The sequence below is a fragment of the Lichenostomus cassidix genome, chromosome W (assembly GCF_008360975.1).
Source record: "Lichenostomus cassidix isolate B80296 chromosome W, HeHo_3.0, whole genome shotgun sequence".
Taxonomy (NCBI): Eukaryota; Metazoa; Chordata; class Aves; order Passeriformes; family Meliphagidae; genus Lichenostomus; species Lichenostomus cassidix.
In genome coordinates, this window is record NC_139510.1 from 19,483,213 (window position 1) to 19,507,791 (window position 24,579).

The 24,579-nt window shown below is 40.6% G+C and overlaps 1 long non-coding RNA gene across 3 annotated transcripts in view; it reads right to left on the bottom strand.

The window, feature by feature from the left end:
• The window catches only part of LOC146425639 (uncharacterized), a 48,508-nt gene continuing 23,929 nt past the window's right edge, over positions 1 to 24,579 (bottom strand). Inside the window, exons 3-7 of one of the 3 annotated variants that reach the window (XR_014846524.1) lie at positions 7,598 to 7,686; positions 4,654 to 4,731; positions 3,200 to 3,334; positions 3,053 to 3,101; positions 1 to 869 (exon numbers count right to left, since the gene is read on the bottom strand). This is a non-coding gene — a long non-coding RNA (uncharacterized LOC146425639). Of the gene's footprint in view, positions 870 to 3,052; positions 3,105 to 3,199; positions 3,335 to 4,653; positions 4,732 to 7,597; positions 7,687 to 24,579 lie in introns of all 3 variants that reach the window. The other 2 variants (XR_014846522.1, XR_014846523.1) reach the window with 2 other exon arrangements.

The window sequence follows — 24,579 nt, forward strand, 5'->3', positions numbered from 1 at the left end:
TATATTTTACAAAATGTTTTAATGGATGCATGCATGTCTGATACAGTGATAAAAAATCTACCAAATTCTAATTGTTCACTTTTGTAAACATTTTACAAAAGCATTGTGATTTACCTGAATGGATACACAGTCCTAGATGAAAAAATAATTTAGACTGAATCAGTGGCACATTAAAGAATAAAGCTGACAAGATCTATTCTGCATATTCTTTTGACATGATTCCAGCAAGAGAAACAGCATGGTATAAAAAGTATACAGGAAAGATGTGGTTCTTACCATAACCATCAAACTCTAGAAATTGAAAATACATGTTCAAGTGGTTGAAAAAGTCAGTCATAATAATTGTATCCACTCAGAAATTACAGTAAGAAATGTTATGCAGTTACATGTAGCTGTCAAAACAATGCATATCTTTCCTTTTCAGTTGGTAACTCTTTTCCAACAAGACAGAAAAACTTTGGCAATTGCAGGCATTGAAAATAATTTTCAAAGTTCAAGACAGTCACAGCATTTTCTTTGCAGAAGATAAACTGTACACCAAGGCTCAGAGGCTGTAAAAACAGGTTCCAAGTGGAAAAAAAGTGCAAATATCCTGCACAGATAGTTTAAAGAGCTGCTGGTTCAATCATTCGCTAACAGAATCTTTGTTTTCTTTTTTGCATAGTTCACACATCACTGGAAATGTGACAGGGTGTGCTATTTTTGGCAAGAGTAAAAAAAGTGATACTTGTTTGAGTTGCCATGTTAGATATGCTGGATCCATGCAGAATTCAGATAGAAGGCTGCTACCTGATGTTATTAGACAGTGAATACTGATGTTGTTTTTGTTGAAGCAGTTCTGTAATAGCCAACAGCTTCTTAAGAACATGCTGTAGAAAAAAATACAAAAAAAAACAAACAACAAAAAACCCCAGTACAACCCTACATTAGCAACTAGAAAAAAAACAACACCCGTCTTGCTTGAGAAGCATCTTCAACATTAACCTACCAGACTTAGAATTAGGTACTTTAAAATATATTTAAATCCACACCCCCTCCTCCCAGCTCCAGTTTCACAGTCACTAAGACATTACTTAAAAAGGCAACTGTAACACAGCAATAAGCAATTTATCTGCAACCATGGAAATCCATTTAGTCTTGCCAACTTAACCTGAGAGTTTGAAAATAAAACAGTTCTATCTGTTAAAAACAATCTGTAAACCAAAAATCCATTCTCAGGTATTTTCCCCATGTGAAAGTGCAGAACTGGGCCAAGAACATGAAAAAAATGCCAGTGAAAAAAAAGATGATAATACAATTCACTTCTGCACAAGCAGAAGCACCCTCTAACTTTCTGAAAACCTGGTCATTAAACTTGAACAAATGCAACTGAACATACAAAACAGGCTGAGAAATTGTAATGCTAATGCATTGTAAGGAGTTCAATAATTTTTTCATTATAGTAGAACTGTGTTCAACTACAACAGGTTGATGCTGAACATTAGGGCACTTATAGGAGAAAAAAAGGAAAAAGATTCAAGAGTTTTCTTTATGGAAACCCATGAGGATAAATTATTCCTCTGAAGAAGAAATATAAGTACATTGAAAAAACAGTGTGTGATTTATGACCATTAAGTGCTTCAGATGCAGGCCTTGTGAAAGAAATTCTATCCCTTATCTGTAAGCAATACATATTTAATACTGAAAACTTCTACTATCCTGACTTGCCAGTCTAGACATCAGTTTTGCTTTGTCAAGACTAGAAGTAGCTGTGAATTATGAACTTGAACATGATCGATTTTTTCCTCTCACATGCCACTGAAGAAGCAATTTGTAGTAGTCAATTAACTAGATTAGTTTTTAATTGCTATAATGTAGCATTATCTCATTTTTAATTCCTCAAGCTTTCTTTTGCCAAAGCTAATTGATACAAATATATTTTCACCATTTGCAAACTTGCCATAAGAGTTCCCAGTAATACCCTTATTTTAAAAAAAACATTACTGCCAAATATACATTATTTGGTTAACATCTGCTGAGATGAAATATCAATTTATCATCTATTTGGGTTTAAATTAAGACTTTCAAAGAGTCAGGATATAGGAAGCTCAGTCTTTAAACCATGACAATAATAAGAAATCTGACTACAAGAAGTTATTTTGAAGCAATTAAATTAAGAACTATTAAAAACTATCTCTTCAACATGAGGCAATAAATAGTTTGAGCTGATACTGATTACATTTAGGGAAGACCATCTCTAAACCAAAAGGCTTTCTATCGTACAACTGCCCCTTGCCCCAAATCATTGGCATTAAAAAAGGAACAGTACTTAAATTATCTCCTGCACAGCACAGTATACTAGTCAAGCATACCAAAACATATTACTGTGTAATAAGTAGGATTGGCAACTTGAAGTTCATGATAATTAGCAGACTATAGGCAAGTATATTACTTTTTGAGACAATGCATGAAGTCATGCAGATTTTTTTAGTCTTAAAAATAAGTTTTCATAAAAGCTATAAACAAGTTTAATAGTTGGAACAGAACACTCATTTATAGCATTTACTAGAGAAGTCTGCCATAACTGTTTACAAATGTAATAAATCAGGAAGCAGAAATGAAGTAGTGATAGAAAGCTAAGGCAAGTAAATTTAGCTGTTTAGTTCTCAATTAGAAGAGCTAGATCCTAAAACTAGAGACTACCAGGAGACAGTAATTACTTGAGTTTAGGCTTCCTTCCCTTAGAAACTAAAAACTTCACCTGGAAAGTAAACAAAACAAAAAACGACAAAAAAAAAGAAACAAAACAAAACAAAAAACAAACAAAAAACACAAAAAAACCCCACCCCAAAACAAAAAAAACCCTCCAAAACAAACAAAAAACCAACAAAAAACCAAAAAAAACCCAAAAAAACCCAATCCCCCCAAACAAACAAACAAACTCCCAAAATCCCCAAAAGAGAAAAACCAAAATACCAAAAAGAAACAACCAAAAAAATCCCCAACCCCCTGCTTTAAAACATCTTTGGCTTTGTTGTATAAATACTTAGTTCATATTTTTGAGCTTCTTTACCTTTACAACTAGCAATCTCCTGGTGAAATGTACATATTTATCACTCATACTGCTGGAGAGAAAAAATTACAAAGGAATCACGATGTTAAACAATAACTCTAGACATGCTATCTGCATGTGTGATTTTTGTTAGTCATTATAGTTTACCTGCATTACACCTCGCTCATTGCTGAGTGTCCGAAGTTCATCTGAATGTGCCACACACATCTCATGCAAGGCTGCCAGATAGCGAGATAAATCAGTTCTAGTGCAATCTGTAGTGTCTGGAAGCTCAGGAACATTCTTTAACAAAAATTATGAGAACAGACTTAGAATGGTGAGTAGTCAGGCATAAAAGAAATTAAATACACACCCGCCAACAGTTGTTTTGACACTGCAAGCAAGTACCGCAATGTTTTTCTTCACAATTAAGTCTTCTGTCCATGTTATCTAATACAAATTATTTATTTCCTCCTCCCCAGAATCATTTATTTTATGAAGACAATTAAATTATGGTTACACATTTCACATAGAGAGATTACTAAATATACAGCAATTCCTATTCCTACTAGGAGGGTTTGACGCTGATATGCTGTCTCCGAGCTGTCTAGAAAGATACTGAGAAAAAGAGATTATCACATCTTCCCCCCAGGTAAAGGGGATCCATCCATTAGATATTTGTTTTGTTGTTTTTTTTTTTTAATTTAAATCAGGCAATAGCAACAGCAAAAATAGGCACCAAAAAATCCCCAAACTAGCAAGTCAGTAAATCCACTAGTAAAATAATGTAATTAAAACAGTAAATGAATCAGTTATTTTAAAACCCAACCATTTCCCAAGTCCTCATGCATAATCTGCCCTTCAAAGAAAAACAACAGTGGGTGCATCATAATCTGCAGAAGTTGCCATTTAACCATGAAAAGGTGACATATGGCAATCTATCTGAATGACACACTTCAAAACAGTAATTCTTATAGATTATCAAAATAGTCTGAGTTGTTTTCTAGGTCACTTTTAATGGATTAATTCAGGAGTAATAAGCTAGGCATATTTCTTTCATATTTTTTTCAACAAATTATTGGTTTAAACATATACACATACACATACACAAGCTCCTAACTAATTATAGCTTCATTCACAAAATAGTAATGGTTTCAAATTGAACTGCAACTATTATTTTCTTTTAAATTACAATATCCAGAATTCATGCAGTGAGACATTTGGTAATGTATAACTAAAATAGAACACAATATTTTAAAAAACTTCAAATTTTCAATCTCAGGTCAAAATCATATGACAAATAACACATAAGATTTTCTTTATTTTAATTTTTTTTTTAAGATTGGAATTTTTGTCTGAAAGCCCTAATCCTTGGGGAGAAGCTCAAATAGATCTCATGTCTACAACAGTACTTTCTAACAGGACATTTGATTGGTTTTAATTCTGTGTGACAGGCCAGCAATCTGCAGTTCCTAAACATGTACAAGAAAAATATTTCAATAACAAGCATTCAAAATTGTGGGGAAGCTGATGCATTTTTGAACTAGTTAACAAGGATGAGAAAGAATTTTAACTCACAATGTTGCTATACAACTTGCAATTTTTCTTTTTAAACCACTTACCCCAAGTTCATCTAAGAACATGATCATGCGATGTTTGTTACTCTTGATGAATGGATTTACCCCCTCCATATAGGGCTCCTAGTAATTTTTAAAAGTATTTATTAGAACAAATTGATACCGATTTAATGGTTATACCTGAAGTGAACATATTGTAATCAGAGACAAATGACACTGCAAAACAAATGTGTCATCTTTTTCAAGTGAATTTATAATGACTGGTGAACAAAAGATTACACTTTTTTGTGCTCCAGATGGATTCTGAAATTGTTTATAAATGCATTGTGGCATGAAATTTTACATTTCTGAAATACTGAAAATGGACTTTTCATTGCAGCTATATAATGAAGAAAAAACTTTCAGAGGTAACAACCAAAATCAGAGGCATCAACATCAGGATATAATTGCCCTCCTTCTTGTTCTTTCATTAACGCTTACATTCCAAGTTGCGAGTGTCAGACAAATGGCATTATAATGGCAGCCTGAAATTTCTTTCTTTCATTATGCTTAAGTCAACAGATTTTTATTGTTCAACCATGCTGTAACTTGGTAACAAGAACAGGCCAACTGTTGCTGGCATTCTTTTTGTGATGCAATAGAAAGTTTAGTAAAAGCTGAGGCGTTTTAGGGCAACTTATACAACTGATTTACAAAATTATGTCAAGCAGTATGAAAACAAGTACAAATAAAAGGGGTTTTTCAAAATGCTGTACCAACAGAAAACACCAGTCTAAAGAATAAGAATAAGTAAAGAATAAGTAAAGAATAAGTAAAGAATAAGTAAAGAATAAGTAAGTAAAGAATAAGTAAAGAAAAAGTGTGTGTGTGTGTGTGTGTGTGTGTAAGCCAGAGGTTGGTAGTTGTTAATATGTTTCCAAATTAAAATACTCTATATCCAGGCTGGAAGTTTAGTCCTAATTGGTCTCAATTTGAAAGTGAATTATTACATATAGTATATAAAGAATATGGATGTGGAATGTATTTCAAGGTTCTGTACAGAGACATGGCAATATTACTGAAAGATGTCTCCCCATTTTGACATGAAAAAATCAGTGGAAATGCAAAAAGGATCCCATTATCTACTTCAGGCAAATGATACATGCTTCTTGAATAGATTCTTTCTAATCACAGATTTCTACTCTAGCATTTCTCAGTTATCTTTTTGATATGGATATTCCTAAAGAAAATTTACTCACTTTACCATCATATAGATGTTTTCTTTGTGGAGGAATGGCTGCCTGCCTCTCCTTTCCCACTTTCCCAACTCCAACACTCATCTCTTTGACTAGGGGAAGCCAGTAGATGTGGTGGTTTTGGATTTTACCAAAGCTTTTGATACTGTCTCTCACAGTATTTTTCTGGATAAAATGTCCAGCATACAGCTAGAAAAGTCCATAATTCATTAGGTGAGCAATTGGCTAATGGGCCAGGCTCAAAGGATCATAGTAAATGAGGTTATAGTAAAATCAGGCTGGCAGCCAGTCATCAGTGAGGTTCCCCAGAGCTCAGTTTCAGGGCCAGTGGTCTTTAATGTTTTTATAAATGATTTGGATACAGGAATCAAACGTACATTAAGTTTGGTGATGATAAAGTAGGAGGAGTTGTGGACTCTATCAAGGGTAGAGAGGCCTTACAGAGTGATCTGGATAGACTAGAGAGCTGGGCAATCACCAACCATATGAAATTTAACAAGGGCAAGTGCTGGATTCTCTACCTGGGATGGGGTAATCCTGGCTATGCATACAAATTGGGAGACAAGAGGCTGGAGAGTAGTCCCACAGAAAGGGACCTGGGGTCCTGATGGATGGCAAGTTGAATATGAGCCAGCAGTGCCCTGGCAGCCAGGAGGGACAATCATGTCCTGGGGTGCATCAGGCAGACCATCACCAGCCAGTCAAGGGAGATGATTGTCCCGCCCTCCTCTGCACTGGTGTGGTCCCACTTCAAGTACTGCGTGCAGTTTTGGGTGCCTCAATATAAAAAGGACATCAAACTATTAGAGCATGTCCAGAGGAGGGTAACCAAGACATTGAAAGACCTTGAGGGCAAGAGCGGCTGAGGTCACTTGGTTTGTTCAGCTTAGAAAAGGCTGAGGGGTGAGCTCATCATAGTCTACAACTTCCTCAAGGGGGACAGTGGAGAGGGAGATGCTGATATCTCTGGTGACTAGCAATAGGACATGAGAAAATGGAATGAAGTTGCATCATAGGTAGTTCAGACTGGACATTAGGAAAAGATTCTTAACTGAGAGGGTGGTCAGTCACTGGAACAGCCTCCCCAAAGAAGCAGTCACGGCACCAAGCCTATCAGTTCAAGGACAATATGGGTGATGCCCTTAGTCATATGATTTACTTTCAGGTAGTCCTGCGAGGAGCAGGGAGTTGGACTTGATGACCATTGTGGATCTCTTCCAACTTAAGATATTCTATGATTCTATGAATACTAGAGTATGACTGCTACCCTTTTTGTCATTGACAGACAGAAAAAAAGAGTCCACATACTTCCACTGTTGTTTTTGAAATGAATGTCTGAGTTTATCTGTTCTCATAGCATAAAAATATGGTTACATCACTTTATAATACCTACTAGCATGGCCATTAATTTATCAGTTATTTTAACATGTCACTGCTGTTGTTCATACTACCAGATTGAAAATCTTTATGGTAAGTACCAAATAATTCACATAAGTTTCTAGATGACTCATTCTGAAATTATTGACTCCTCTTTCCAAATCAGCCATACTTTATGCTACTGCTGTAGGTTAAATCAATACCCTGTTGAGCTCCAACTAAGGAGGATAGAAAAAATTGTGGGAATAAAGCCTCCTTGCTGATAAGACACCCAGGTCACACATCAGGATTTGCATAAGAATAATGCAGACAAAATCTGTTTCTGTTAACAGGAACACTGAAATGTTCTAGACTGTTCTGTGTAAAATTATATTCACCTTAGCTCCAAATTCAACCAGATTTGCTAAATTCTGCACAGACTTGGCAACCAGCGTCAGCGTTCTTGCAGCAGTGGGGGAAGGAGAATCTGATAGGAATAGAAAGTAGAAAGTTACTGACCATTTCATTTAAAACCTCCAGTAGTCACAAGAAAATTCTCTTCCACAATTTGTTATTTATCATGGAGTTGAATACTTTAAATGCTGTAAGAGAACTGCATGTGAAAAATTTCTCATGATCAAGTAAACTTTTGGTATTTTAGTAATTATGTCCACAATAAACATCAATATGCATATCTGTCTTTGTTTAAGACAATTTACAGGGCAGAGACTCCAAAGTGAGTTACCTCCCCTTAGTTTTAACCACTCCCCTGTAATAAATACATATCATAATGTCGGCTTTTCACAAATATTACAATGAATACTATGTGTATTATTTTAATTCTTTTCTTATAGAGGTAGCCTTGCTGTGAAAAATTGCTGTGTAATGATGACTAAGGTCTTTCTTTCTAGTACTAGCTGAGTTTAATAGTAGTAAAATAGCTGTTATAGTTTTATTAGAATGCTTGAACTGTCTGCTTGAACTGGATAACATCCCACGAACGGACCCCGCCACTGACACTCCAACTATCAGCACCTGTCGCCTGCAGAAACCACAATCTGGGAGCGATAACAGAATCAATGAAAGACGACTGCACATACTTCAAGGAGGTGGATCAGTTCCCAGAACATGCAAAATAGTTTGGAGAAAAATATGAATATGTATAACTGTTTATGAATATGCATTAGGCTGAAGAGTATGTAAAGGATGTCTCTGTCCATACCAGGTGTGCTTTTTGGCTGAATGCCAAAGCACCCAGCACTGACCTTTTGCTTTTATCTGTCCCCTATTGTCTTTTATTAAACCTTTTTAATCCTAACAGGAGAGTGGACCTCGTTTTTCACAATTGGGCGGCCTCATCCGGGATCAACGCCTCACCTCCGAGACCCTGGGAGACTCTGAGCGGGGGAGGGTACCCCTGCCGAGTTCGGTGGCCCACTGTTTCTTCTAGTGGGAACCGGCAGGTAGCAGGTTGGAATCCCGTGAACAAGAAGGGACGAAAAAAAGCAAAAGAAAGAGGGAAGGCTCCATAAAAAGCCGTGGCAGGGAAGCCCCACAAATTTTTCGTGCACGAAGATTCAGACAGAAAACACGGATTGTGAGTATTTTCTGGGAAGGGGCGGATACAGGGGATTGACTGTGTGTGTGTGAGATGCAGGCTGGCTCCAGACTTGCGAAGCGACTGAGGAGTCTCTGATACTGCGGTTCTGCTGTTTTGCGAGAAACACGGCCAGGAAGGAGACAAAGCGTAAGGAAAAAGGAGTGAAAGATCTCCCGGGGTAACTGGGACGGGGTCCCAGGGAGGGGTTGGACCCCCAGGGAAAAGGAACCTGGAGTTTCCTGGTAGAAATCTACTGGGAGACAGGGGACGAGAGTAAAAGTCCCCAATTCCAAGTAAGGGAAAAATTGCCAGATTGCGGGTAAAAACACACAAAGACTAGAGAAAAAGTACTCTGGACGGGAAGTGTGGGATAGCAGACCCAAGAGAATCTGGGACTGGAGTACCATATTTGAGTTTACCATTTTATTTAAAACACAGAATCTGTGAGGAATCAGTTAAAAGTAAAAATTGCTTTATTATTGTATTGTGAGTGAGAATGAATGATATAAGAAAATAAAGGTGGGAGAATGTGAATGAATGGAAAGACGTGATTAATTTAAACTCTGGTATTTGGAAGGAGGTGGATATAATATACAGGAAAGGTTTTTTGTGCTATAAAGGAGGTAGAGGCGTGGGTGAGAACAAAGAAAGAGGCCAGGGAGGAAAAGGAAAAAATGGGACAAAAAGGAAGTAGAATAAATTCAGGAAAAAAAGGGAGTAAAAAGATAATAGCAGATATACCCCAAGATAGTCCACTGGGGATTAAGTTAGCTAATTGGGAGAGTGACCCTCGTACAGAGAAGATAAAGATGATTCAGTATTGTATGATAGAATGGCCAAAGGAAAAAATAAGATCCGACCATGTCTACTGGCCTAGGTATGGGTCTTTTGAAGCTTGGATTTGCCAGGCTTTGAACCGATTTATAAACTCAAAAGAACCAATTAATTCAGAAGAGGAGGAATATGCCTCGTGTTGGACAGGGGAGACGGGACCCTTGGGAATAAAAGTCTTTAAGATATCAGAAACCCCAGAGACAGAACGAGCAAAGGAAAAAGAAAGGAAAGGTTGGGATCCCTTGGAATCGCTCCCACCTCCGTTCGTGCAGGGGCCGGCGGGCGCGGCTCTGCCCCCGGCCGCCAGACATGCCGGAGACCCGCTGGGCTTAAATGCTATGGCTCCCAGACACGCGGCGACCCCACTTCAGCCGGGCTCCCTAACCCATGCCCCCGATCCTACTGCATCCGCACTGAGGCCCCCTGTAATGCAGCCAGCCGGCCCAGCCCCGGCCCGCACCCTAGAGCACATGGAGACCGGAAGTGTGCAATCTACTGTAGTTCCGTTTCCGCCGGCTCCCCAATCCACTTCCAGCCCCAACTCTATGACCCTGGAGGACTCAGCTGCCTCTTCTGCTTTTGTAGCTCCGAATTTTGATAATGCGGCACCGTATCAGAATACTAGAAGAAACTCAGTCAGGACTCAAAGGCAGCTTGATAATCCCTCTCCTGCCACTACTCCAAAACAAAGGAAAAGGGTCTCCTCTAAGGTTATGGGGATTGAAGAGCAGAAAGGGAGGGATCTAGAAATTAACTTATTCCCCTTACGAGAAGTGCCCATGGGCGGTGTACAAGGGGGCATAGGTTTCGTAAATGCCCCTCTGACCTCCTCCGAGGTCAGAAATTTTAAGGAGATTAAAGGGTTATTAGAAGATCCCATAGGTGTAGCTGAGCAATTAGATCAATTTTTAGGCCCCAGTATTTATACTTGGGAAGAGATGCAATCAATAATGAATATTATATTTTCCCAAGAAGAGAGGCAGATGATTAGAGCTGCTGGAATGAGAATTTGGGAAAGAGATAATATACAAGGTCCCCCAGGAGACCAGAAGATGCCAATAGCACCTCCTAACTAGAATCACAACAAGGAGGCAGGGAGGGGGCATATGATTGATTATCGTAATTTAATAACCAAAGGAATAACGGAGGCAGCACCCCGGGGACAAAATGTAAGCAAAGCATTCGATGGGCGACAAGGAAGGGAAGAAACTCCCACGGAGTGGTTAGAGAGATTAAGACATGAGACAGTACTCTGAAATAGACCCTGAAAGCATAGCAGGGCAGACTATTGCGAGTTAACTTTGTCACCCATGCCTGGCCAGATATTAGGAGAAAGTTAGAAAAGATTGAGGATTGGCAGGAGAAAGCATTAAATGATCTGTTAAGAGAAACCCAACAGATCTATGTAAGGAGAGATGAAGAGAAAGCCAAAGCAGAAACAAAAATTATAATTGCTGCTATGCGTGAGGGTAACTCTCAAAGGAATCTGATGCCCGCAGGTACCATTCCTAAACATTCGGGTTTCAGAGACAAGGAGAAAGGGAAAAATAGAATCTCAGTACGACCAAAATCTCAGGAGCAAACCAGAAAAACCTGCTTTTATTGTGAGAAAGAAGGACATTATAAAAGAGAATGTCCTCATCTAAGGAAGAACCTGGAAATATTTCAAGAGATAAACCCAGAAGAATAGGGAAGTCAGGGGCTCTATTTTCTGGGGGATAAATACCATCTAGAGCCCTTGATAACTTTAAAAGTAGGCCCCCAAGAGGAAGTATTAGAATTTATAGTAGATACTGGGGCAGAAAGAACCTGTGTAGTGAATGTCCCTAGAGGATGTAGTATAAGTAATGACACTATAAAAGTAACAGGAGCAAAAGGAGAAGGATTTAAAGTACCAGTAATTAAAAATGTAGTAATTGAAGAAGAAACCAGGATAGGGATGGGAGATGTCTTATTAGTTCCTGGGGCAGGTTGTAATTTACTGGGAAGGGACTTGTAAATACAGTTAGGAATAGAGGTTATACCAGAAGAAGGGAAGATGACAGCTTAAGTGCTGAAACTTGGCCAGGAAGATGAAGGAAAAATTAACAAAGATGTGTGGGCTAGAGAAGGAAATGGGGGAGGGTTGAATATTGACCCTATAAGGGTCACGATTGAGAGAGAAGACTGTCCCATACGTGTCCACCAGTACCCTATATCCCTGGAGGGTAGAGAAGGATTAAAACCAGTAATAGAAGGATTGATAAAGGATGGGACATTGGAGCCTTGTACGTCCCCTCATAACACCCCTATTCTCCCAGTAAAGAAGTCTGATGGGACTTACAGATTGGTACAAGATTTGAGGGAGGTTAAGAAGAGGACTCGGACACGTTATCCAGTAGTACCAAACCCCTATACTCTTTTAAGTAAAATCCCAGCTCAACACCAGTGGTTTAGTGTAGTGGATCTTAAAGACGCCTTCTGGGCCTGCCCTTTGGCAGAGGACAGTCAGAATATTTTTGCCTTTGAGTGGGAAGATCCGACTATTGGGAGAAAGCAGCAGTTAAGGTGGACAACACTACCACAAGGATTTACTGAATCCCCGAGTTTGTTTGGACAGGCTTTAGAAGAAATACTACAGGCTTTCCCCACTCCCCCTGGAATACAGATTATCTAATATGTGGACGATCTTTTATTATCAGGGGAAGTGGAAACTGAAGTTAGGGAAGGTACCATAGGACTTCTGAATTTTCTTGGGGAAAGGGAATTAAGAGTGTCAAAAGGGAAATTGCAGTTTGTAGAATCAGAAGTAAAGTATCTTAGACACCTGATAAGTAAAGGCAGCTGAAAGCTAAATCCTGAGAGGATTGCAGGGATTTTATCTCTCCCCTCTCCTTCTTCAAAGAAGGAAGTAAGAAGACTACTTGGATTATTAGGATACTGTAGATTATGGATTGAAGGATATACTCAAGCAGTAAAAGTTTTATATGAGAAATTGGCAGGAGGAGACCATATAGAGTGGACTAAGAAAGATGACAATAAATTAGAAGAATTGAAGTCTAAGCTGGCTTCAGTACCAGCTTTGAGTTTACCTTCACTGGAAAAACCCTTTTACCTGTATGTGAATGTGGAAGGTGGAGTGGCTCATGGAGTTTTAGTCCAAGAATGGGGAGGAGTAAAAAGGCCAGTGGCCTTTTTATCTAAATTACTAGACCCTGTAAGTCATGGCTGGCCAGTATGTATTCAAGCTATAGCGGCAACTGCTATTTTAGTAAAAGAGAGCCATAAACTGACTTTTGGAAGTAAGCTCATTGTGGGTACCCCTCATGCAGTTCGAAATATATCAAATCAAAAAGCTGAAAAGTGGTTAACAGATTCCAGAATATTAAAATATGAAGCAATTCTAATAAATGGTAATGACCTGATACTAGAAATAAACAAAAGTTTGAATCCAGCTAAATTTTTATATAGAGAACCAAAAGATAATTTAACACATAATTGTTTAGAAATTATACAATATCAAACTAAAATTCGGGAAGACTTAGTAGAACAGGCCCTCCTAGAAGGAGAAAAAATATTTGTAGATGGGTCATCTAGATGCATTCAAGGAAAAAGAGTGTCAGGATATGCCCTAGTTGATGGGAGGAATATGCAAACAATTGAAAAAGGAAAATTACCTTCAAATTGGTCAGCTCAGTCTTGTGAGTTATATGCTCTGAAAAGAGCATTAGAATATTTGGCAAAAAAAAAGGGATCATATATACTGATTCAAAGTATGCCTTTGGAGTAGTACACACTTTCGGAAAAATTTGGGAAGAAAGGGGTTACTAAATTCAAAAGGAAAGGGACTGATACATGAAGGACTAATTTTAGAGGTTTTAGAGGCATTAAAATTACCTGAAGAAATAGCTATAGTGCATGTCAAGGGACACCAAAGGGGAATGACCCCAGAAATAAGAGGGAATTATTTAGCAGATCAAGAAGCTAAAAATGCAGCAGAAAATGGGACCAAAAAAGTTATGTTAATTTTGACCCCAGACAAGGAAGAATTGGAAATCCCAAAGTTTAATGAAGCAGAAGAGAAAGAGTTAAGTAAAATAGGGGGGAAACAAGATCAGTCTGGGAAGTGGAGGCTTTCTGATGGGAGGCAGTTGCTTAATAAGCCACTAACTAGAAAAATAGTAGAAAATATGCATCAAAAGACTCATTGGGGTACTCAGGCATTATGTGATCATTTTTTAAGGAATTATGGATGTATTGGGGTCTTTGGAGTGGCAAAACAAGTAACTGAAAAATGTATAACTCACCAGAAAGTAAATAAAAAAGTAATGAGAAAAATGACCCCAGGGAGTTGTGAATTAGCTCTGAGACCATTCCAGAGTATCCAAGTGAACTTTACTGAACTTCCCCAAGTACAGAGGTGGAAGTTTCTATTGGTAATAGTAGACCATTTGACTCATTGGGTAGAAGCAGTCCCTACTGTCAGTGCTACAGCTAATGTAGTATGTAAAACCCTTTTGGAACAAATTATTCCCAAGTATGGAATGGTTAATAGAATAGACTCGGGGACACATTTTACATCAAGAGTATTACAGCAGATAACTCAAGCCTTGGGAATAAAATGGGAATTACATAGCCAGTGGCATCCACAGAGTTCGGATAGGGTAGAGAGAATGAACCAGACTTTAAAAAAAACTTTAACAAAACTGATGATTGAAACACAAATGTCCTGGGTAAAATGTTTACCATTGGCTCTGTTGAGAATCCGAACACAACCCAGGTCAGACCTGGGAGTGTCACCTTATGAGATGATGTTCGGGCTACCCTTTCTGACCACCCAACATGAAACTGCTACTTATGAAATGGGAGAAATAAGTGTTAGAAAATATGTCACCACAATTGCAAAAACACTTGAAAATTTGAGGTTGAAAGGGATAATCCCTCAAACCACACCCTTAGAATTTAAAATCCATAATATCCATCCAGGGGAATGGGTGCTGGTGAAAACGTGGAAAGAGCAATCTTTAACTCCACAATGGGAAGGTCCTTTTCAGGTACTACTGACAGCCGAGGCAGCGGTCCGGACAAGAGAAAGAGGGTGGATCCACGCCAGCAGGATCAAGGGACCTGTGGAGGAACCTAAAGAGTGGACTATAACCTCTAAGCCAGGTGATACCAAGTTGACTCTTAAGCAAAGACTGGGTGGTAATGAACTGGGAAGACCCAAATGATCCAGAGAATGTACTGAGGATCACACCTAACTGGGAAGTAAGGCCAAATTTATATCAGTTGTTCCAAGTGCCACCTGGACAAGTTTTGAGGACCCTCCGATACCACCCTTGGGGAGGAATACTTCCACCCCAAACCGGAGGTTCAAGACTTTTTCAGGCAGAGGGTCCTCATGTTTTAGCTTTAGCCTGTGACTTGTATAAAGAAGAGATATTACAACCTCCATCAGTACCATACCATATACCCTGTTTGAAACATCCCCATACTGGACATGCTAGCTGGGTTAAATGTAAATGCATAAGATGTGGGAAAAATTGGTATTATAGTTCACAAAAACGGCACCCTTGTTGTAGAAAGTGCCGGGTATCAGATTTATTTCCAGCCCAAGTAGAACTAGAAAGGACTGAAATAATAACTTTTCTCTGTGGATGGGAATTACTAGTACCTGTTGAGTGGGAGGTGCCTGAGGAACAGTGGGAAACTACAATTAAAAGGTGTCAAAAGCAATTTGCCTGGAAAATAGCAAAAAGGAAGTGATGAAGAGATAGAGGGCAAGACCAGGATTGGCCACTGTACTTGCCACTGAGAAGATCATATACACCTGCTATGGGTGGCAACCCCATAGGCATGGGAGGTGGGAGTATAAGCCATACCAGACCTCTATTTTTCCTTCTATTGTCACTCATTTTTTGTCTCTTCCCTTCTGGGATGCCAGCACAATCATGTTGCAAGTGCTACCAAATGCTTTACATGGAAAGAACCCAAGGTTCCTTTCTTGTTACTCACACCCACATCAACAGCCGCTGTTATAACCCATCCAAACTAGGTACCTGTATGCAAAATAAGAAAAAATATTGGATTGCAGAAAATTTAAGAATGAGTGGTAATAGGTTGGGAAGTGAATGTCCAAAGGGAGAAAGGTGGGTTTGTTTTACATTCGCCCTTAAGGGTAGAGTTCAGGACTTGGTAAAAGAACAAATAGTAAGCAAGAAGTCGAAGCCAGCACAGCAATCCAACTCTGTATCAGCTCCATGTCAGGATCTGTATACGAAACTCAGGCAATAACTAGAAAAAGAGGTAGATATCTCAAGATTTGGGAGAAACCTGTTTGCGGAATTGGGGGAGAGGATAAGTAAAGAACTAAACATAACCAACTGCTGGGTTTGTGGAGGGGCCTTAATGACAGAGGAATGGCCATGGAAAGGCAGCAGTTTAGGCCCCATTGAACTCCTTAAGTGGAATCGGACAAATATAAAAGGGGAAAACTGACCAGAAGGGTGGATTTTGAGTTCAACAGTGATAAGAGAAGAATGTCTCTGGCGCTCAGGGAAAAATTTTCTTCACAAAGTAGGAAATACTCCCTGTAAGAGGTATAAAGTTAGTAATGGAACTTTTACATGGTGGATCCCAAAGGAACCAACTCTGTATTGAGCCCAGAAAAAACCAAAAGGGAAAAATTGTAAGTATAATAATGAAACCAGACTGTTTCAATGTAATGATACAGGCAAGAATCCTTATTTTGGGATCCCAGAAATATCCAAATTCTAGGAAAATATAAATCAACAGAGAAATGATTATTGGAAAGCACCAGATAGCTTATTTTGGTTATGTGGGAAAAAGAGCATACCCAAAACTCCCCCCCCCGGTGGAAAAGGAGTTGTACTCTGGAGATCATACAACCAGGATTTTTCCTCCTACCAGGACCAGATGGAGATCAACTAGGAGTACCAGTTTATGAGGATTTAAAAAGAAATAAAAGAACAGTGATTGGTAGATTTCAAAAATGGGGAGAGAAAGAACGGCCCCCTGAACGCATACAGGAAACATATGGGCCAGCCACCTGGGCACAAGATGGGAGTTGGGGATATCGCACCCCAATCAATATGCTGAATCGTATCATAAGACTCCAAGCAGTTGTAGAAATAATAACGAAAAAACCGCTTGGGCATTAGAGCTGATATCAGATCAACAAAGGCAAACAAGAGCTGCAGTTTATCAGAATAGGTTGGCTTTAGACTATTTATTAGCTGAAGAAGGGGGTGTCTGTGGAAAATTTACTACATCAGATTGTTGATTGTTGTTTAAAAATAAATGATCATGGAGATGCCGTCCTAGATATAGCCAAGGATATCAGAAAAATAGCCCACGTACCGGTGCAAAAATGGGAATCAATGCTAAAAACTAACTGGTGGGATAATGCATTGGGAGTAGAATGGTGGAAAAAGCTAGGCTTCTTCCTTTTATGCACAACAGCTGGTTTGATATTTCTTCCTTGCCTGGTCCCCTCTTTTATTCGGCTAATCACCAGTGTAGTCCAAGGTATGCAAGTAGTTACTATGCCTGTGGACCCAAAATTGGCTACATCCAGAACAGCACAAAAGATCATGGTGATTTAGGGTAAAATAGAAATTACTAATGTAAAAGAGCTAGAAGCTGGATAATAGTAATAATAATATTTTTAAACTGATTCAGAGAGCCAGAGATTGGATAATGATTTACTAAGATATGCCAGCTGCGATTCATTTATTATTTTCTTAATGAATATGTGCCTACTTGGTACCGGGGAGGATGAAAAAAGGAGAGCCAAGTAATTGAGAGAAACCACCAAGTGTAACCGAGCATCCCGCCCTTGGACCCCAAGACCGGTACGAGTTGGTTCTCAGGCTTGGACTAGGACCAAGGACCAAGGGAACATGCGCACCTGTCATAATTAATCATCGGGACCCTTCCCCACAATTAATTTGAAGACACTGCGCTTGCGCAAGCATATTTAAATGAACTTTGAACTCATTATAATACGAAGCGGGGATAGGTAATGAATATGTATAGGGGCTTTGTCTAACTTTATGCATATGTAATCTGTAACCTAATATGAACTTAGTGAAGTGCCGCTGAGGGTGTGCATGTCTTTGGAGGGGCTACCCCCCATGCACCCCAGCTGGAATAAACACATACCTACTTCATAACTATCTGAGTTGTGGAGTCAATTCCGTGCTTCAATGGTGTTAAAGAGACAAAATAATAAGACCCCTTTGAGGAGCAAAGTTGATTTGTGAGAGAAATGAGTGAATGGTGGAGATAAAGAAACAAGAATTACTGCTCAAGCCAAATGATTTGTAAAAAAAAAAAAAGAAAAGAGAAGGAATTGTGATAAATACATACTATAATGTTGGGTTTTCACAAATATTACAATGGATACTATGTGTATTATTTTAATTCTTTTCTTATAGAGGTAGCCTTGCTGTGAAAAATTGCTGTGTAATGATGACTAAGGTCTTTCTTTCTAGTACTAGCTGAGTTTAATAGTAGTAAAATAGCTGTTATAGTTTTATTAGAATGCTTGAACTGTCTGCTTGAACTGGATAACATCCCACGAACGGACCCCGCCACTGACACTCCAACTATCAGCACCTGTCGCCTGCAGAAACTGCAATCTGGGAGCGATAACAGAATCAATGAAAGACGACTGCACATGCTCCAAGGAGGTGGATCAGTTCCCAGAACATGCAAAATAGTTTGGAGAAAAATATGAATATGTATAACTGTTTATGAATATGCATTAGGCTGAAGAGTATGTAAAGGGTGTCTCTGTCCATATCAGGTGTGCTTTTTGGCTGAATGCCAAAGCACCCAGCACTGACCTTTTGCTTTTATCTGTCCCCTATTGTCTTTTATTAAACCTTTTTAATCCTAACAGGAGAGTGGACCTCGTTTTTCCCACCCCTTTCATCAATCAGGAGAGATGAATGTGAGAAGATATAAGTGAAAAAATAAAACAGCAACAACCAAGATAACAGCAATAACAACTAGATACAAAGGCGCTGAGTCATGTGCTCCTCCTGGGAACAGAGAGACAACAAGGTGGCAAAGAAGCCCCCTCCTAAAATGGCGGCCGCCATAGCAGGCCATGTGGCCCAGAGGACAAAGACAAGATGGTAGAGAAACTCCCCTTCTCCCAAGATGGTGGCTGCCGTAGCAGTCCACATGGCCCAAAGGACAAAGACAAGATGGCGTACTGTGGACCACGCAGCCGAGAGAACAAAGGAAAACAACACAGTAACCGAGCCTCTGCTGTTCCAGAACACTCCCTTCCCCCAAAACAACAACCAACAGGCAACAGAGACAAAACAAAACCTGAAAAACAACTATTTTTGACCAAAAGGCTCTGATGCTGCCAAAATGCTGGAAGAAAATTCCCGGCATCTGCAGGTCCGACCCCTTCTCAGCATGGCGCAGCTCAAACTGTGGGCAGTGGCTTGAAAAATTTGTGGAGAGCAGGTCCAACCCCTTCTTGGTGCAGCGTGGCTTGAACTGGGGGCAGCAGCTGGAAAAACCCTTGGAGAGAGGGTCCAACCCCTCTTCGGTATATGGCAAGCAGCAGCAGTGAAGATATTGAGAAATTCTCCAAAGCCCAGGGAGAACAAAAGAGCTCCTGCCTCACGCCGCCTCACAGGAGTCGGCAAGTGGCAGAAAAAAACAACCCAACAAGCAGAGACGGTGTTGCGAAATCTGCTCCGAAACAGCTTCGGATTGTGAAATGCAGCTTCTCAGGTTGCCCTATTATAGCAAGGAAGTATGTTAGAAACTTTGCTCCAAAAAAAAGAGAGCCCCCTTCTTTTGGTGGGGTTTTTTCTTATTAAGAGCTCTAACAACCATATATAGAGTCCATAAACTTACCTTAGTGAAAGTGAAGAATATTATCTGAACTTCTAAACAGGACTAATGTTGGAAAAGATACCAATTTAAAAATTTTGTATAACTTTAGTCAAAAGAGTTTGTTTGTCTTTACCGCGGGAAAAGGAGTTTTAAGTTTCTTTCCACGGCATTCTTCGGCCAGGTGAGGTCTGATGAACTCAACATATCAACAAACTGGGAGTAACCCAAAAGATAAAGGGCTATTAGCAGAACATCAGCGGGACATCAGTGGCTATCTACAAACATCTACCCCAGACACCACCTCCAGCAGGGGTGAAGACATGTGGTCCAGAAAGGACTGATAGGAAAACTGAAGAATGAAAAATCTAATTAACATCAGAGGCAAGGAGATTCGGATTCAATGAGAAACTGAATACTGGGGGTTTGCTCAACTTTAGACCAATGAACACTGACCCAATACATTTCTATGTATTATGACTGTATAAAATATCTGAAAAATCTAGTAAAACCATGTGTCATTACATGATTCTCTCTGCACACCCGGGCTATGTGTGGATGAGATGATTTCTGTGGTACATCCTGGCCAGATAATAAAGTAATGCCTTGACTCTCTAACATTAAAAATGTTCTTGGAGGGTTTTTGTTTTTCCCGCAGTTTCTGTGACACTAAGACAGACAAGCTTAAAAGGGATTACACAAATTTATGGGTAACAATTTCATTTATAGCTAAAGACACAGTAGTCTCAATGCAGTCCCCAAGTTAGAAAATAATATAATCTGAAGATTATAAAAATAATAAAGAAATTATAGGAAAAATGTGTGCTGATGTCTTTACAAACAATTCCATGGGCGAAGGTATGGGTGTTAATGTCATTGAAATGGATCTTAATGTCTCTACCAACTTCAAGACGCAGGTTTGTTACAGAACCCAGACACTTTGACTCTTGAAACAGACAAATGGGTCTGCACAAGACTGACTTTCCTAATTTTGGGGGAAAGTTACAGGTTCAAGGGAGGGTATGAGATAGGCAGTTCGGGGAGGCTGTACCTTCCTAGTACCTCAGCCAATGGGAAAAGAAGAGGGCAACATGCGGCCGGGAGTTTAGGATAAAAGGAGGCTGCGTTCTCCAAAACTTCAAGAGAGAAAACCCTGCGTGCATGTGCTCCAGTGGACTCTCTCCCTTTGTTCTGAAAGGATTGAGAATGGAGTATCTTTACAAACAAACTGTGAGTCTGCTGGTAGATAAAGACAGATACTGAGAGATAGAAGAAACAGTGGGAAGGAATTCCATAGGAATTCCACTAATTGACTTACCCAGGACTATGTTAAATCCCTGAATTTAACTAAAAGAAGAGAGACACAGGGAAAAGAAGAAGGGTGGCAATGTATATTAGAAGGGGGTCTGTATTAGGCAATTTGGGAGGTCTGTACCTTGTGGCTAGCACAGGTCTTTCTCGTGAGAACATTCCGCTGTGTTTTATAAACAAAGATAAAGTTTGGATGTTTTTTAAAACAGTGTCTCGAGATTTGGACAGTTCAGGCCTGGCCAATCAGGCCTAGGGGGAGGTTTCTGACTGACCAATCTGGGCGACCTCTGAAAAGTCTATATATATATTGAAATCAAAATAATAAACTCTCTCTTTCTTGCCACACTGAGAACTTGGGTCCTTTTCTCTGCTAGCGGCTCAACAGCGACAGTACCTCTCAAGTACCTCAGGCAATGGGGAAAGAGAGAGGGAAATGTGGCCAGGAAATTCGGATAAAAAGAGGCTGCATCCTCTACCAATTTGAGAAACCCCATGGGAAATGCCTATGACCTCTCCCTTTATTCATGAATAAAGTTACAGGACTCCTCTGTCTCCTTTTTGGACATAAACCTCTGGTCTTTGTGGATTAATTTTCCTGACAGTTCGAATAAAGTTGCAGAACTCCTCTGTCTCCTTTATGAAGACTGGCTTTTCATAGCGTGATTTTCCGCACAAGACGGGGACTCATCCGGGATCCTTCCACCATCTGGGGTTGGCACATGACAAGAGGAGCTGGAGGCGCGCCTCACCCAGTGACGCTGGCCAGCACTGGGCAATCAATTGGGTACCAGAGACTGTCTAGGAGACAGACGAGAGGCGAACCAGGGGGTGTCTGTGAAGAGTCCACAAGAAAGGACCACTGGAAATCTTACTGGTGAGTACGATGAGAACTTTGGAGAGTAAAACATAGCTGGATGCCCAGAGGGGGTTGTAAAGGAAAGTCAAGAAAGGGTCTTGACTCGGGATGATGATCCCGAAATACCTCCAAATCGTCCTTTAGGAGAATGTTGAGATGGTTTGCACATTCTCTCAGAGGTAGTTAAGGACATGGACACCCAGAGAGGGACACAAGGGGAGTCAAAAAAGGGTCTCGGCAACAGGGGATGGACGCCCAGAGGGGGCAGTAGGGGGAATCGAGAAAGGGTCTCAGCAATTCATGACCAGAGGGGGCAATAGGGGGAGTCGAGGAGAGGTCTCGGCAACAGGTGACGGATGGTGTTGCTTTGGGAAAGGATTGGTTAAAGGGAAGTATGGAAGAATATGGTTAAGGCAGCAGGAGGTTATGTGATAAGGAAAGAATAGAGAAACAGTGAGGATTGGGATGTTCTCCACCTTATCTTCAAAATCTGCAGTCTAATACAGGGCCAGCTGCAGGTCTTTTGTATTCCTGCCTTCCAGGATAGGGAAAACAGGGAGGTATTGTTCCTACACCCCCCACCCCTTCCCGGGTCATTATGAAGCCAGGATGGAGGATTTGGGTTTGTCTGCTTACTACTCAGGACTTAAGAGGGTTGTTTCTCTATGGTGAGGAGTGCCGAGGCCAGGTGTGGAAGTGCGGGACTGGGAGCACGGGCTGGGGTCCTGAGGGGGAGGTGCGGGGCTGGGGTCCTGAGGGGGAGGTGCGGGGCTGGGCTGGGGCTGTGGGGCAGCCGGGGCTCAGCGCTGGGTGGTGCCTGACTCTGTCACCCCCTGGGCATGGGTGGCGGTGGCCCTCCAGTCCCTGTTAAGTTGCAGGACATCCCATCCATCTGCCCATCCTTGTGGCACCGTCAGCTGTGCCTGCCCACCGAAACCTGGTGCTTTACAGAGCTTGTGGTGCTGGGAGAGTGGCCTTGAGGCCTGGACGAGTGTGCTGGGGGGGTGCATCTGGACACTGCGGCAGAACAGGGTGTACAGCATAAGATACAGGGACCGGCTTGGTATATAGTGTAAGAGACAATCTGTCACCAAAGCCTGGGCTGATATAAGAAGGGATTTTGTTTGGGTCACCAGGGAGGCGAGTGATTTTGCAGAGAGTTTGGTGGCTGTGGGAGGGTGAGAGCCCACAAGCAGCAGGAGCACGGGCCAGAGAGGTGGCAGAGTGGGCCCTTGCAGGAGTTGGTTAGAAAGGCACATCAGGTATATGTAAGAAGGGATGAGGAAAAGGTAAAGGTACAGGCAAGGATAATGGCAGGGTTTTTAATCAATGTGCCAAAGAGAACATTAGAAATGGATTGTTAAGGGTCTCAGGATCTCCTATGGTACCTGAGGCTTACCAAACTGGAGCCCTTGATAACATGCAGAGTGGGTCTGGACCGAGAAGCATGTTTCCTAGTAGACACAGGAGCCTCTCTGTCTACTTTGAATTTGATGCCAAAGGAGGATCTTTTGATAATTCGGGGACTAAGTGGGAAAGATGAGCCAGTGCGCTTTATTCAACTGCTAATGCTGAATGTGTGAGATTGTTTTGAAAAGCATGAGATTCTGTTTGTTCCTAGTTGTGATTGTGGTTTGCTAGGAGGGGATTTGATGCCTGAGTTGGGAATGCGGGTTAGTGTTGTGAGGGGTGATGGGGAGGCTAGGGCTGTTGTGCCGACAAAGCTTATGGTAAAGTGAAGCCAGAAGTGTTGGCAGTCCCAGGGAAATATGGAAAACTGGATAAGGAGCCTCTCCAAATTACTCTGAGGCAACCAGGACAAGTGGTGTCTAAAAAGCAATATCCTCTTTCAAGGGAGGGAAAGAAGGGGTTGCAGCCTGTTATTGAGTCCCTGTTAAAGGTGGGTCTTGTGGAGCCATGTGTCTCTCTATAACACTTCTATCCTGCCAGTTATGAAATCAGATGGAACCTATAGAATGGTGCAGGACCTAAGAAAAACTGAGACTATTAAACCCAGGCACTCCACAGTCCCAGATCCTTATACCATCTTGAACCAGGTTCCCTCCTCACACTGCTACTATTCAGTACTCGATTTAAAAGATGATTTCTGGTGATGCCCACTTACAGAGCATAGTAAACAGTACTTTGCTTTTAAGTGGGAACAAGAGGGAGAAGGGAAAATAGTAAAGACATGGAAGGTGAGAAAGGGGTAATCAGTAGGTAACTCAAAGTTAACTATTGAGAGACAGAATATGTGAATTCTAAAACCTAGAAAAACAGGATTCTCTTTATTTTATCAAGATAAGAGGGACAAAAATCTGTTTGAAGCCAGCACAGAAACCGCTGAATCATCCCATAAAGGACTGTGCATGATCCAGAAAAAAAGGTGAAAAGTGCATTTTGGTGAAGACTACTGGGATCTTCATCATGGAGGTGGTCTTTGGAGACCCCCACACAGTGACACACAGTTCATGCATGACACACATGCTAATGAAATTAATGACTTCTGAGAAATTATTTGTATAACTATGCCTATCTGGGGGAATGTGATGAATATTCATAAATTTTACCCATAATATTGTGTTATTGGAAGTGCTGAGTGTGTCTGTTTGGAGGAGTGAATCCCCCGCACCTGGCGTGCCAAATAAAGCAAATACCCACTTCTCTGACTTGGTCTCTGAAGTGTCTCTGTATATTGTGTAGTATATAAGTTGTTTGGCTCCTTGTTCCATTCTCTCTTGTGTCTAATAAACAGTAATACATTTTATATTGGACCTAATCGGCCGTCATTATATGGACTTCCAAGTGAGACTGGGTTGTTGGGGTGCTGGTCGCTCTAAATAGGTTGATTGCTAGTTGTCATAGGCCTAGGCAGCTGGTAAAAAATCTATCCACCCTCTGTCTCCACTCATAACATT